Below are 14,308 nucleotides of genomic sequence, written 5' to 3'. Positions count from 1 at the left end.
AGGAGGATGAGGGCCGCTGTTTCTCCATTGTCCATCAGGGCTCGGATGTCATCGGTGGCGGCAATGAGGGCGGTCTCGGTGCTGTGATTGGCTCGGAAGCCGGACTGTGAGGGGTCAAGGGATCCGTTCGTCTCGAGGAAGGCGGCCATCTGCTTGTTGACGGTCTTCTCGATGACTTTGGCTGGAAACTGGAGGAGCAAGATGGGGCGGTAGTTCTTGAGTTCGGTGGGGTCCGCTGTTGGTTTCTTGAGTAGAGCGCTGAGTTCGGCGTGTTTCCAGCTCTCAGGGAAGGTGGCGGTGTCGAAGGATGTGTTGATGATGTCTCGCAGGTGGGGTGCGATGACAGCGTCGGCCTTGTTGAAGACGTGGTGAGGGCAGGGGTCGGTCGGTGATCCGGAGTGGATGGAGTTCATCGTGCGGATGGTGTCATCGGTGCTGATCGGGGTCCAGGCGTGGAGGGTGGTGGTGGGGGGTGGTTGTTCGGTCGTGGTGTGCGTTGGTTGGTTGTGGAAGCTGTTGTGTATGTGTTCATGGAGTGCTTCAAGTGTAAAAATCTGTATGATTTGTGCAGTTAAAGTGCTAATTTTGCCTACGAGAAAGAAAAGTACTACAGAAGAATTATAAAGGATTGGCACATTGGCTGCCTTTGCTGATGACACAGTTGGCTAATTTGTAAAGCATTGGTCTATTAAGTTGCTCATGTAGACGTTGAAGAGGGTGGGGCTCAAAGAAGATCCTTGAGGGACGCCGCAGATGACTTCGGAGGCCTCTGACTTGTAAGGTGGTAGGCGGACTCTCTGTGTTCTTCCGTCGAGGAAGGAGACGATCCATTCCAGCGCCTTGTCCTGGATTCCGATGTTGCTGAGGCACTGTACTAGGGTGCGGTGGCAGACCGTGTCGAATGCCGCAGAGAAGTCTAGGAGGATGAGGGCCGCTGTTTCTCCATTGTCCATCAGGGCTCGGATGTCATCGGTGGCGGCAATGAGGGCGGTCTCGGTGCTGTGATTGGCTCGGAAGCCGGACTGTGAGGGGTCAAGGGATCCGTTCGTCTCGAGGAAGGCGGCCATCTGCTTGTTGACGGTCTTCTCGATGACTTTGGCTGGAAACTGGAGGAGCGAGATGGGGCGGTAGTTCTTGAGTTCGGTGGGGTCCGCTGTTGGTTTCTTGAGTAGAGCGCTGAGTTCGGCGTGTTTCCAGCTCTCAGGGAAGGTGGCGGTGTCGAAGGATGTGTTGATGATGTCTCGCAGGTGGGGTGCGATGACAGCGTCGGCCTTGTTGAAGACGTGGTGAGGGCAGGGGTCGGTCGGTGATCCGGAGTGGATGGAGTTCATCGTGCGGATGGTGTCATCGGTGCTGATCGGGGTCCAGGCGTGGAGGGTGGTGGTGGGGGGTGGTTGTTCGGTCGTGGTGTGCGTTGGTTGGTTGTGGAAGCTGTTGTGTATGTGTTCATGGAGTGCTTCAAGTGTAAAAATCTGTATGATTTGTGCAGTTAAAGTGCTAATTTTGCCTACGAGAAAGAAAAGTACTACAGAAGAATTATAAAGGATTGGCACATTGGCTGCCTTTGCTGATGACACAGTTGGCTAATTTGTAAAGCATTGGTCTATTAAGTTGCAGAGTGTGGTTGAACTTGGTTAGGAGACTTGGTGCCTGTTTCTTTGTCCTGCTGAAGACAAGGACGGCTTGATACCACTGTCAAAGCCCAGTTTATTGAGAAAAGCATCCAGGAAAGAAGAAGTGTTGAGTCGAAAGTGGTTCTCCTCCAATTTCTCTCCTCTTGCTCGAAATGCAGAGCCTCCATTATAGCACAGAACAGAGTGTTAAAGTCGGGATGGAAGAGGATGAAAATGGGAAGTTTACTTATGGAGAGAACTGAGAAATGTCCTGTGTGCAGACACCAGTGTTTGACGATTGAATACATTTATATAATGCCTCTAGCGTGCAAGTGTTCATCTGTGCCTCAGTGGCCTAATGGATAAGGCACTGGCCTCCTAAGCCAGGGATTGTGGGTTCGAGTCCCATCTGAGGTGAAAACCAATATCCACTATTACTTTTCTAGAAAAATTTATATATTTATTACATGCTTCCGCTCAGAAGCTTATGAGGTATTAGGAACTTTGAAATGGTACCATTTTACTTCTGTACTCTTCAGGGTCATGTTGGTGTTCTGAAACTACAAAGTAGATTTTTAAACACCTATCTTTGTCAGATGCAACTTTGACCCGGCAGAAGATATTCCTTTGGAAAAAATGATTTGAATTGGATTGGTGTAACTGTTGTTTCTAGAGGTGGTGACAGGCTTTCAGCTACTTGAATAGGGCAAGGCAGGATTCATGAAATGTATACAACCTTTGAGCGTGTGTAAATTGACATATCCAGAAAGGAGCAGTTTGTACTACTGTCTAAACAGTTTCTCTACCCTTCTGGAAAAATCCAGAGCTATGTAAAGCATACAACTGAGCTTTAATCTCATGAAGAAAGAGGTTTAAATGCAAAAAAGAAAACAAAAGCTTATCGTACTGGTGACATTCTCATTATATAGATTCCAAAAGAGTGCTTTAATTGAAAGGAGCTGAAAAAACACAATGGGATGTAAACCTAAATAACTATCAATATCATATTTCCCATCCTTGCATACCACCTACATTATAAAAATAAGCACAGCAGGACATATGACCGCGTGGCCTAATGGATAAGGTGTCTGACTTCGGATCAGAAGATTGAGGGTTCGAGTCCCTTCGTGGTCGGTTTTTGCCAATGGTCACACAACTCAGCTTTCCATTCAGAATGGAAGCAGGCTCTTCCAATACTCTTATAGCCATCATGTTCTCATTCCTAATTATTCATGAAGTGGAGTACATACTGCACAGTCATTTAGATTGCATCTTCAGCCTAAAATCTTGTCCATGTTAGTGGCATTAAGAAGTGCTTCTATGTACACGCACTGAATATGTAATAGGGTTGCAGAATTTTGACTTGACAGAATGGGTTTTTAGCTTAAGGGTGTGTAGATGAAATGCAAGGTGTGTAAGTATGTGTTCATGGAGTGCTTCAAGTGTAAAAATCTGTATGATTTGTGCAGTTAAAGTGCTAATTTTGCCTACGAGAAAGAAAAGTACTACAGAAGAATTATAAAGGTTTTGCACATTGACTGCCTTTGCTGATGACACAGTTGGCTAATTTGGAAAGCATTGGTCTATTAAGTTGCAGAGTGTGGTTGAACTTGGTTAGCAGACTTGGTGCCTGTTTCTGTGTCCTGCTGAAGACAAGGACGGCTTGATACCACTGTCAAAGCCCAGTTTATTGAGAAAAGCATCCAGGAAAGAAGAAGTGTTGAGTCGAAAGTGGTTCTCCTCCAATTTCTCTCCACTTGCGCGAAATGCAGAGCCTCCATTATAGCACAGAATAGAGTGTTAAAGTCGGGGATGGAAGAGGATGAAAATGGGAAGTTTACTTATGGAGAGAACTGAGAAATGTCCTGTGTGCAGACACCAGTGTTTGACAATTGAATACATTTAAATAATGCCTCTAGAGTGCAAGTGTTCATCTGTGCCTCAGTGGCCTAATGGATAAGGCACTGGCCTCCTAAGCCAGGGATTGTGGGTTCGAGTCCCATCTGAGCTGAAAACCAATATCCACTCTTACTTTTCTTGAAAAATTTATATATTTATTACATGCTTCCGCTCAGAAGCTTATGAGGTATTAGGAACTTTGAAATGGTACCATTTTACTTCTGTACTCTCCGGACTCATGTTGGTGTTCTGAAACTACAAAGTAGATTTTTAAACACCTATCTTTGTCAGATGCAACTTTGACCCGGCAGAAGATATTCCTTTGGAAAAAATGATTTGAATTGGATTGGTGTAACTGTTGTTTCTAGAGGTGGTGACAGGCTTTCAGCTACTTGAATAGGGCAAGGCAGGATTCATGAAACGTATACAACCTTTGAGCGTGTGTAAATTGGCATATCCAGAAGGAGCAGTTTGTACTACTGTCAAAACAGTTTCTCTCCACTTCTGGAAATATCCAGAGCTATGTAAAGCATACAACTGAGCTTTAATCTCATGAAGAAAGAGGTTTAAATGCAAAAAAGAAAACAAAAGCTTATCGTACTGGTGACATTCTCATTATATAGATTCCAAAAGAGTGCTTCAATTGAAAGGAGCTGAAAAAACACAATGGGATGTAAACCTAAATAACTATCAATATCATATTTCCCATCCTTGCATACCACCTACATTATAAAAATAAGCACAGCAGGACATATGACCGCGTGGCCTAATGGATAAGGCGTCTGACTTCGGATCAGAAGATTGAGGGTTCGAGTCCCTTCGTGGTCGGTTTTTGCCAATGGACACACAACTCAGCTTTCCGTTCAGAATGGAAGCAGGCTCTTCCAATACTCTTATAGCCATCATGTTCTCATTCCTAATTATTCATGAAGTGGAGTACATACTGCACAGTTATTTAGATTGCATCTTCAGCCTAAAATCTTGTCCATGGTAGTGGCATTAAGAAGTGCTTCTATGTACACGCACTGAATATGTAATAGGGTTGCAGAATTTTGACTTGACAGAATGGGTTTTTAGCTTAAGGGTGTGTAGATGAAATGCAAGGTGTGTAAGTATGTGTTCATGGAGTGCTTCAAGTGTAAAAATCTGTATGATTTGTGCAGTTAAAGTGCTAATTTTGCCTACGAGAAAGAAAAGTACTACAGAAGAATTATAAAGGATTGGCACATTGGCTGCCTTTGCTGATGACACAGTTGGCTAATTTGTAAAGCATTGGTATATTAAGTTGCAGAGTGTGGTTGAACTTGGTTAGGAGACTTGGTGCCTGTTTCTCTGTCCTGCTGAAGACAAGGACGGCTTGGTACCACTGTCAAAGCCCAGTTTATTGAGAAAAGCATCCAGGAAAGAAGAAGTGTTGAGTCGAAAGTGGTTCTCCTCCAATTTCTCTCCACTTGCTCGAAATGCAGAGCCTCCATTATAGCACAGAACAGAGTGTTAAAGTCGGGGATGGAAGAGGATGAAAATGGGAAGTTTACTTATGGAGAGAACTGAGAAATGTCCTGTGTGCAGACACCAGTGTTTGATGATTGAATACATTTATATAATGCCTCTAGACTGCAAGTGTTCATCTGTGCCTCAGTGGCCTAATGGATAAGGCACTGGCCTCCTAAGCCAGGGATTGTGGGTTCGAATCCCATCTGAGGTGAAAACCAATATCCACTCTTACTTTTCCAGAAAAATTGATATATTTATTACATGCTTCCGCTCAGAAGCTTATGAGGTATTAGGAACTTTGAAATGGTACCATTTTACTTCTGTACTCTTCAGGGTCATGTTGGTGTTCTGAAACTACAAAGTAGATTTTTAAACACCTGTCTTTGTCAGATGCAACTTTGACCCGGCAGAAGATATACCTTTGGAAAAAATGATTTGAATTGGATTGGTGTAACTGTTGTTTCTAGAGGTGCTGACAGGCTTTCAGCTACGTGAATAGGGCAAGTCAGGATTCATGAAACGTATACAACCTTTGAGCGTGTGTAAATTGGCATATCCAGAAAGGAGCAGTTTGTACTACTGTCAAAACAGTTTCTCTCCACTTCTAAAAATATCCAGAGCTATGTAAAGCATACAACTGAGCTTTAATCTCATGAAGAAAGAGGTTTAAATGCAAAAAAGAAAACAAAAGCTTATCGTACTGGTGACATTCTCATTATATAGATTCCAAAAGAGTGCTTTAATTGAAAGGAGCTGAAAAAACACAATGGGATGTAAACCTAAATAACTATCAATATCATATTTCCCATCCTTGCATACTACCTACATTATAAAAATAAGCACAGCAGGACATATGACCGCGTGGCCTAATGGATAAGGTGTCTGACTTCGGATCAGAAGATTGAGGGTTCGAGTCCCTTCGTGGTCGGTTTTTGCCAATGGACACACAACTCAGCTTTCCGTTCAGAATGGAAGCAGGCTCTTCCAATACTCTTTTAGCCATCATGTTCTCATTCCTAATTATTCATGAAGTGGAGTACATACTGCACAGTCATTTAGATTGCATCTTCAGCCTAAAATCTTGTCCATGTTAGTGGCATTAAGAAGTGCTTCTATGTACACGAACTGAATATGTAATAGGGTTGCAGAATTTTGACTTGACAGAATGGGTTTTTAGCTTAAGGGTGTGTAGATGAAATGCAAGGTGTGTAAGTATGTGTTCATGGAGTTCTTCAAGTGTAAAATCTGTATGATTTGTGCAGTTAAAGTGATAATTTTGCCTACGAGAAAGAAAAGTACTACAGAAGAATTATAAAGGATTGGCACATTGGCTGCCTTTGCTGATGACACAGTTGGCTAATTTGTAAAGCATTGGTCTATTAAGTTGCAGAGTGTGGTTGAACTTGGTTAGGAGACTTGGTGCCTCTTTCTGTGTCCTGCTGAAGATAAGGACGGCTTGATACCACTGTCGAAGCCCAGTTTATTGAGAAAAGCATCCAGGAAAGAAGAAGTGTTGAGTCGAAAGTGGTTCTCCTCCAATTTCTCTCCACTTGCTCGAAATGCAGAGCCTCCATTATAGCACAGAACAGAGTGTTAAAGTCGGGGATGGAAGAGGATGAAAATGGGAAGTTTACTTATGGAGAGAACTGAGAAATGTCCTGTGTGCAGACACCAGTGTTTGACGATTGAATACATTTAAATAAAGCCTCTAGACTGCAAGTGTTTATCTGTGCCTCAGTGGCCTAATGGATAAGGCACTGGCCTCCTAAGCCAGGGATTGTGGGTTCGAGTCCCATCTGAGGTGAAAACCAATATCCGCTCTTACTTTTCCAGAAAAATGTATATATTTATAACATGCTTCCGCTCAGAAGCTTATGAGGTATTAGGAACTTTGAAATGGTACCATTTTACTTCTGTACTCTTCAGGGTTATGTTGGTGTTCTGAAACTACAAAGTAGATTTTTAAACACCTATCTTTGTCAGATGCAACTTTGACCCGGCAGAAGATATACCTTTGGAAAAAATGATTTGAATTGGATTGGTGTAACTGTTGTTTCTAGAGGTGGTGACAGGCTTTCAGCTACTTGAATAGGGCAAGTCAGGATTCATGAAACGTATACAACCTTTGAGCGTGTGTAAATTGGCATATCCAGAAAGGAGCAGTTTGTACTACTGTCAAAACAGTTTCTCTCCACTTCTGGAAATACCCAGAGCTATGTAAAGCATACAACTGAGCTTTAATCTCATGAAGAAAGAGGTTTAAATGCAAAAAAGAAAACAAAAGCTTATCGTACTGGTGACATTCTCATTATATAGATTCCAAAAGAGTGCTTCAATTGAAAGGAGCTGAAAAAACACAATGGGATGTAAACCTAAATAACTATCAATATCATATTTCCCATCCTTGCATACCACCTACATTATAAAAATAAGCACAGCAGGACATATGACTGCGTGGCCTAATGGATAAGGCGTCTGACTTCGGATCAGAAGATTGAGGGTTCGAGTCCCTTCGTGGTCGGTTTTTGCCAATGGACACACAACTCAGCTTTCCGTTCAGAATGGAAGCAGGCTCTTCCAATACTCTTATAGCCATCATGTTCTCATTCCTAATTATTCATGAAGTGGAGTACATACTGCACAGTTATTTAGATTGCATCTTCAGCCTAAAATCTTGTCCATGGTAGTGGCATTAAGAAGTGCTTCTATGTACACGCACTGAATATGTAATAGGGTTGCAGAATTTTGACTTGACAGAATGGGTTTTTAGCTTAAGGGTGTGTAGATGAAATGCAAGGTGTGTAAGTATGTGTTCATGGAGTGCTTCAAGTGTAAAAATCTGTATGATTTGTGCAGTTAAAGTGCTAATTTTGCCTACGAGAAAGAAAAGTACTACAGAAGAATTATAAAGGATTGGCACATTGGCTGCCTTTGCTGATGACACAGTTGGCTAATTTGTAAAGCATTGGTATATTAAGTTGCAGAGTGTGGTTGAACTTGGTTAGGAGACTTGGTGCCTGTTTCTCTGTCCTGCTGAAGACAAGGACGGCTTGGTACCACTGTCAAAGCCCAGTTTATTGAGAAAAGCATCCAGGAAAGAAGAAGTGTTGAGTCGAAAGTGGTTCTCCTCCAATTTCTCTCCACTTGCTCGAAATGCAGAGCCTCCATTATAGCACAGAACAGAGTGTTAAAGTCGGGGATGGAAGAGGATGAAAATGGGAAGTTTACTTATGGAGAGAACTGAGAAATGTCCTGTGTGCAGACACCAGTGTTTGATGATTGAATACATTTATATAATGCCTCTAGACTGCAAGTGTTCATCTGTGCCTCAGTGGCCTAATGGATAAGGCACTGGCCTCCTAAGCCAGGGATTGTGGGTTCGAATCCCATCTGAGGTGAAAACCAATATCCACTCTTACTTTTCCAGAAAAATTGATATATTTATTACATGCTTCCGCTCAGAAGCTTATGAGGTATTAGGAACTTTGAAATGGTACCATTTTACTTCTGTACTCTTCAGGGTCATGTTGGTGTTCTGAAACTACAAAGTAGATTTTTAAACACCTGTCTTTGTCAGATGCAACTTTGACCCGGCAGAAGATATACCTTTGGAAAAAATGATTTGAATTGGATTGGTGTAACTGTTGTTTCTAGAGGTGCTGACAGGCTTTCAGCTACGTGAATAGGGCAAGTCAGGATTCATGAAACGTATACAACCTTTGAGCGTGTGTAAATTGGCATATCCAGAAAGGAGCAGTTTGTACTACTGTCAAAACAGTTTCTCTCCACTTCTAAAAATATCCAGAGCTATGTAAAGCATACAACTGAGCTTTAATCTCATGAAGAAAGAGGTTTAAATGCAAAAAAGAAAACAAAAGCTTATCGTACTGGTGACATTCTCATTATATAGATTCCAAAAGAGTGCTTTAATTGAAAGGAGCTGAAAAAACACAATGGGATGTAAACCTAAATAACTATCAATATCATATTTCCCATCCTTGCATACTACCTACATTATAAAAATAAGCACAGCAGGACATATGACCGCGTGGCCTAATGGATAAGTTGTCTGACTTCGGATCAGAAGATTGAGGGTTCGAGTCCCTTCGTGGTCGGTTTTTGCCAATGGACACACAACTCAGCTTTCTGTTCAGAATGGAAGCAGGCTCTTCCAATACTCTTTTAGCCATCATGTTCTCATTCCTAATTATTCATGAAGTGGAGTACATACTGCACAGTCATTTAGATTGCATCTTCAGCCTAAAATCTTGTCCATGTTAGTGGCATTAAGAAGTGCTTCTATGTACACGAACTGAATATGTAATAGGGTTGCAGAATTTTGACTTGACAGAATGGGTTTTTAGCTTAAGGGTGTGTAGATGAAATGCAAGGTGTGTAAGTATGTGTTCATGGAGTTCTTCAAGTGTAAAATCTGTATGATTTGTGCAGTTAAAGTGATAATTTTGCCTACGAAAAAGAAAAGTACTACAGAAGAATTATAAAGGATTGGCACATTGGCTGCCTTTGCTGATGACACAGTTGGCTAATTTGTAAAGCATTGGTCTATTAAGTTGCAGAGTGTGGTTGAACTTGGTTAGGAGACTTGGTGCCTCTTTCTGTGTCCTGCTGAAGACAAGGACGGCTTGATACCACTGTCGAAGCCCAGTTTATTGAGAAAAGCATCCAGGAAAGAAGAAGTGTTGAGTCGAAAGTGGTTCTCCTCCAATTTCTCTCCACTTGCTCGAAATGCAGAGCCTCCATTATAGCACAGAACAGAGTGTTAAAGTCGGGGATGGAAGAGGATGAAAATGGGAAGTTTACTTATGGAGAGAACTGAGAAATGTCCTGTGTGCAGACACCAGTGTTTGACGATTGAATACATTTAAATAAAGCCTCTAGACTGCAAGTGTTTATCTGTGCCTCAGTGGCCTAATGGATAAGGCACTGGCCTCCTAAGCCAGGGATTGTGGGTTCGAGTCCCATCTGAGGTGAAAACCAATATCCGCTCTTACTTTTCCAGAAAAATGTATATATTTATAACATGCTTCCGCTCAGAAGCTTATGAGGTATTAGGAACTTTGAAATGGTACCATTTTACTTCTGTACTCTTCAGGGTCATGTTGGTGTTCTGAAACTACAAAGTAGATTTTTAAACACCTATCTTTGTCAGATGCAACTTTGACCCGGCAGAAGATATACCTTTGGAAAAAATGATTTGAATTGGATTGGTGTAACTGTTGTTTCTAGAGGTGGTGACAGGCTTTCAGCTACTTGAATAGGGCAAGTCAGGATTCATGAAACGTATACAACCTTTGAGCGTGTGTAAATTGGCATATCCAGAAAGGAGCAGTTTGTACTACTGTCAAAACAGTTTCTCTCCACTTCTGGAAATATCCAGAGCTATGTAAAGCATACAACTGAGCTTTAATCTCATGAAGAAAGAGGTTTAAATGAAAAAAAGAAAACAAAAGCTTATCGTACTGGTGACATTCTCATTATATAGATTCCAAAAGAGTGCTTTAATTGAAAGGAGCTGAAAAAACACAATGGGATGTAAAACTAAATAACTATCAATATCATATTTCCCATCCTTGCATACTACCTACATTATAAAAATAAGCACAGCAGGACATATGACCGCGTGGCCTAATGGATAAGGTGTCTGACTTCGGATCAGAAGATTGAGGGTTCGAGTCCCTTCGTGGTCGGTTTTTGACAATGGACACACAACTCAGCTTTCCGTTCAGAATGGAAGCAGGCTCTTCCAATACTCTTATAGCCATCATGTTCTCATTCCTAATTATTCATGAAGTGGAGTACATACTGCACAGTCATTTAGATTGCATCTTCAGCCTAAAATCTTGTCCATGTTAGTGGCATTAAGAAGTGCTTCTATGTACACGCACTGAATATGTAATAGGGTTGCAGAATTTTGACTTGACAGAATGGGTTTTTAGCTTAAGGATGTGTAGATGAAATGCAAGGTGTGTAAGTATGTGTTCATGGAGTGCTTCAAGTGTAAAAATCTGTATGATTTGTGCAGTTAAAGTGCTAATTTTGCCTACGAGAAAGAAAAGTACTACAGAAGAATTATAAAGGATTGGCACATTGGCTGCCTTTGCTGATGACACAGTTGGCTAATTTGTAAAGCATTGGTCTATTAAGTTGCAGAGTGTGGTTGAACTTGGTTAGGAGACTTGGTGCCTGTTTCTGTGTCCTGCTGAAGACAAGGACGGCTTGATACCACTGTCAAAGCCCAGTTTATTGAGAAAAGCATCCAGGAAAGAAGAAGTGTTGAGTCGAGAGTGGTTCTCCTCCAATTTCTCTCCACTTGCTCGAAATGCAGAGCGTCCATTATAGCACAGAACAGAGTGTTAAAGTCGGGGATGGAAGAGGATGAAAATGGGAAGTTTACTTATGGAGAGAACTGAGAAATGTCCTGTGTGCAGACACCAGTGTTTGACGATTGAATACATTTAAATAATGCCTCTAGACTGCAAGTGTTTATCTGTCCCTCAGTGGCCTAATGGATAAGGCACTGGCCTCCTAAGCCAGGGATTGTGGGTTCGAGTCCCATCTGAGGTGAAAACCAATATCCACTCTTGCTTTTCCAGAAAAATTGATATATATATTACATGCTTCCGCTCAGAAGCTTATGTGGTATTAGGAACTTTGAAATGGTACCATTTTACTTCTGTACTCTTCAGAGTCATGTTGGTGTTCTGAAACTACAAAGTAGATTTTTAAACACCTATCTTTGTCAGATGCAACTTTGACCCGGCAGAAGATATTCCTTTGGAAAAAATGATTTGAATTGGATTGGTGTAACTGTTGTTTCTAGAGGTGGTGACAGGCTTTAAGCTACTTGAATAGGGCAAGTCAGGATTCATGAAACGTATACAACCTTTGAGCGTGTGTAAATTGGCATATCCAGAAAGGAGCAGTTTTTACTACTGTCAAAACAGTTTCTCTCCACCTCTAGAAATATCCAGAGCTATGTAAAGCGTACAAATGAGCTTTATTCTCATGAAGAAAGAGGTTTAAATGCAAAAAAGAAAACAAAAGCTTATCGTACTGGTGACATTTTCATTATATAGATTCCAAAAGAGTGCTTTAATTGAAAGGAGCTGAAAACACACAATGGGATGTAAACCTAAATAACTATCAATATCATATTTCCCATCCTTGCATACCACCTACATTATAAAAATAAGCACAGCAGGACATATGACCGCGTGGCCTAATGGATAAGGCGTCTGACTTCGGATCAGAAGATTGAGGGTTCGAGTTCCTGCGTGGTCGGTTTTTGCCAATGGTCACACAACTCAGATTTCCATTCAGAATGGAAGCAGGCTCTTCCAATACTCTTATAGCCATCATGTTCTCATTACTAATTATTCATGAAGTGGAGTACATACTGCACAGTCATTTAGATTGCATCTTCAGCCTAAAATCTTGTTCATGTTAGTGGCATTAAGAAGTGCTTCTATGTACACACACGGAATATGTAATAGGGTTGCAGAATTTTGACTTGACAGAATGGGTTTTTAGCTTAAGGGTGTATAGATGAAATGCAAGTTGTGTAAGTATGTGTCCATGGAGTGCTTCAAGTATAAAATCTGTATGATTTGTGCAGTTAAAGTGCTAATTTTGCCTACGAGAAAGAAAAGTACTACAGAAGAATTATAAAGGATTGGCACATTGGCTGCCTTTGCTGATGACACAGTTGGCTAATCTGTAAAGCATTGGTATATTAAGTTGCTGAGTGTGGTTGAACTTGGTTAGGAGACTTGGTGCCTCTTTCTGTGTCCTGCTGAAGACACTGACGGCTTGAAACCACTGTCAAAGCCCAGTTTATTGAGAAAAGCATCCAGGAAAGAAGAAGTGTTGAGTCGAAAGTGGTTCTCCTCCAATTTCTCTCCACTTGCTCGAAATGCAGAGCCTCCATTATAGCACAGAACAGAGTGTTAAAGTCGGGGATGGAAGAGGATGAAAATGGGAAGTTTACTTATGGAGAGAACTGAGAAACGTCCTGTGTGCAGACACCAGTGTTTGACGATTGAATACATTTAAATAATGCCTCTAGAATGCAGGTGTTTATCTGTGCCTCAGTGGCCTAATAGATAAGGCACTGGCCTCCTAAGCCAGGGATTGTGGGTTCGAGTCCCATCTGAGGTGAAAACCAATATCCACTATTACTTTTCTAGAAAAATTTATATATTTATTACATGCTTCCGCTCAGAAGCTTATGAGGTATTAGGAACTTTGAAATGGTACCATTTTACTTCTGCACTCTCCGGACTCATGTTGGTGTTCTGAAACTACAAAGTAGATTTTTAAACACCTATCTTTGTCAGATGCAACTTTGACCCGGCAGAAGATATTCCTTTGGAAAAAATGATCTGAATTGGATTGGTGTAACTGTTGTTTCTAGAGGTGGTGACAGGCTTTCAGCTACTTGAATAGGGCAAGGCAGGATTCATGAAACGTATACAACCTTTGAGCGTGTGTAAATTGGCATATCCAGAAAGGAGCAGTTTGTACTACTGTCAAAACAGTTTCTCTCCACTTCTGGAAATATCCAGAGCTATGTAAAGCATACAACTGAGCTTTAATCTCATGAAGAAAGAGGTTTAAATGCAAAAAAGAAAACAAAAGCTTATCGTACTGGTGACATTCTCATTATATAGATTCCAAAAGAGAGCTTTAATTGAAAGGAGCTGAAAAAACACAATGGGATGTAAACCTAAATAACTATCAATATCATATTTCCCATCCTTGTATACCACCTACATTATAAAAATAAGCACAGCAGGACATATGGCCGCGTGGCCTAATGGATAAGGTGTCTGACTTCGGATCAGAAGATTGAGGGTTCGAGTCCCTTCGTGGTTGGTTTTTGCCAATGGACACACAACTCAGCTTTCCGTTCAGAATGGAAGCAGGCTCTTCCAATACTCTTATAGCCATCATGTTCTCATTCCTAATTATTCATGAAGTGGAGTACATACTGCACAGTCATTTAGATTGCATCTTCAGCCTAAAATCTTGTTCATGTTAGTGGCATTAAGAAGTGCTTCTATGTACAAGCACTGAATATGTAATAGGGTTGCAGAATTTGGACTTGACAGAATGGGTTTTTAGCTTAAGGGTGTGTAGATGAAATGCAAGGTGTGTAAGTATGTGTTCATGGTGTGCTTCAAGTGTAAAATCTGTACGATTTGTGCAGTTAAAGTGCTAATTTAGCCTACGAGAAAGAGAAGTACTACAGAAAAATTATAAAGGATTGGCACATTGGCTGC

General features: G+C 41.3%; 14 non-coding genes across 14 annotated transcripts; all 14 read left to right on the top strand.

The window, feature by feature from the left end:
* The first annotated feature begins 1,957 nt into the window (after nucleotides 1–1,957).
* Nucleotides 1,958–2,030, top strand: TRNAR-CCU (transfer RNA arginine (anticodon CCU)). The gene has a single exon. It is a non-coding gene; the product is annotated as a tRNA-Arg (tRNA).
* Nucleotides 2,031–2,674: 644 nt separating this feature from the next.
* Nucleotides 2,675–2,747, top strand: TRNAR-UCG (transfer RNA arginine (anticodon UCG)). The gene has a single exon. It is a non-coding gene; the product is annotated as a tRNA-Arg (tRNA).
* An 804-nt stretch (nucleotides 2,748–3,551) lies between these two features.
* Nucleotides 3,552–3,624, top strand: TRNAR-CCU (transfer RNA arginine (anticodon CCU)). Its single transcript has one exon. It is a non-coding gene; the product is annotated as a tRNA-Arg (tRNA).
* A 643-nt stretch (nucleotides 3,625–4,267) lies between these two features.
* TRNAR-UCG (transfer RNA arginine (anticodon UCG)) lies at nucleotides 4,268–4,340 on the top strand. Its single transcript has one exon. It is a non-coding gene; the product is annotated as a tRNA-Arg (tRNA).
* An 804-nt stretch (nucleotides 4,341–5,144) lies between these two features.
* On the top strand, nucleotides 5,145–5,217 carry TRNAR-CCU (transfer RNA arginine (anticodon CCU)). The gene has a single exon. It is a non-coding gene; the product is annotated as a tRNA-Arg (tRNA).
* A 644-nt stretch (nucleotides 5,218–5,861) lies between these two features.
* TRNAR-UCG (transfer RNA arginine (anticodon UCG)) lies at nucleotides 5,862–5,934 on the top strand. Its single transcript has one exon. It is a non-coding gene; the product is annotated as a tRNA-Arg (tRNA).
* Nucleotides 5,935–6,737: 803 nt separating this feature from the next.
* On the top strand, nucleotides 6,738–6,810 carry TRNAR-CCU (transfer RNA arginine (anticodon CCU)). Its single transcript has one exon. It is a non-coding gene; the product is annotated as a tRNA-Arg (tRNA).
* A 644-nt stretch (nucleotides 6,811–7,454) lies between these two features.
* Nucleotides 7,455–7,527, top strand: TRNAR-UCG (transfer RNA arginine (anticodon UCG)). The gene has a single exon. It is a non-coding gene; the product is annotated as a tRNA-Arg (tRNA).
* Nucleotides 7,528–8,331: 804 nt separating this feature from the next.
* TRNAR-CCU (transfer RNA arginine (anticodon CCU)) lies at nucleotides 8,332–8,404 on the top strand. The gene has a single exon. It is a non-coding gene; the product is annotated as a tRNA-Arg (tRNA).
* A 1,520-nt stretch (nucleotides 8,405–9,924) lies between these two features.
* TRNAR-CCU (transfer RNA arginine (anticodon CCU)) lies at nucleotides 9,925–9,997 on the top strand. The gene has a single exon. It is a non-coding gene; the product is annotated as a tRNA-Arg (tRNA).
* A 644-nt stretch (nucleotides 9,998–10,641) lies between these two features.
* On the top strand, nucleotides 10,642–10,714 carry TRNAR-UCG (transfer RNA arginine (anticodon UCG)). Its single transcript has one exon. It is a non-coding gene; the product is annotated as a tRNA-Arg (tRNA).
* Nucleotides 10,715–11,518: 804 nt separating this feature from the next.
* TRNAR-CCU (transfer RNA arginine (anticodon CCU)) lies at nucleotides 11,519–11,592 on the top strand. Its single transcript has one exon. It is a non-coding gene; the product is annotated as a tRNA-Arg (tRNA).
* Nucleotides 11,593–13,111: 1,519 nt separating this feature from the next.
* Nucleotides 13,112–13,184, top strand: TRNAR-CCU (transfer RNA arginine (anticodon CCU)). The gene has a single exon. It is a non-coding gene; the product is annotated as a tRNA-Arg (tRNA).
* A 644-nt stretch (nucleotides 13,185–13,828) lies between these two features.
* Nucleotides 13,829–13,901, top strand: TRNAR-UCG (transfer RNA arginine (anticodon UCG)). Its single transcript has one exon. It is a non-coding gene; the product is annotated as a tRNA-Arg (tRNA).
* Nucleotides 13,902–14,308: the final 407 nt, after the last annotated feature.

This window comes from Lissotriton vulgaris, chromosome 5 (genome assembly GCF_964263255.1).
Source record: "Lissotriton vulgaris chromosome 5, aLisVul1.2, whole genome shotgun sequence".
NCBI classification, from domain to species: Eukaryota; Metazoa; Chordata; class Amphibia; order Caudata; family Salamandridae; genus Lissotriton; species Lissotriton vulgaris.
This window is presented reverse-complemented; position numbering and strand designations above follow the sequence as displayed.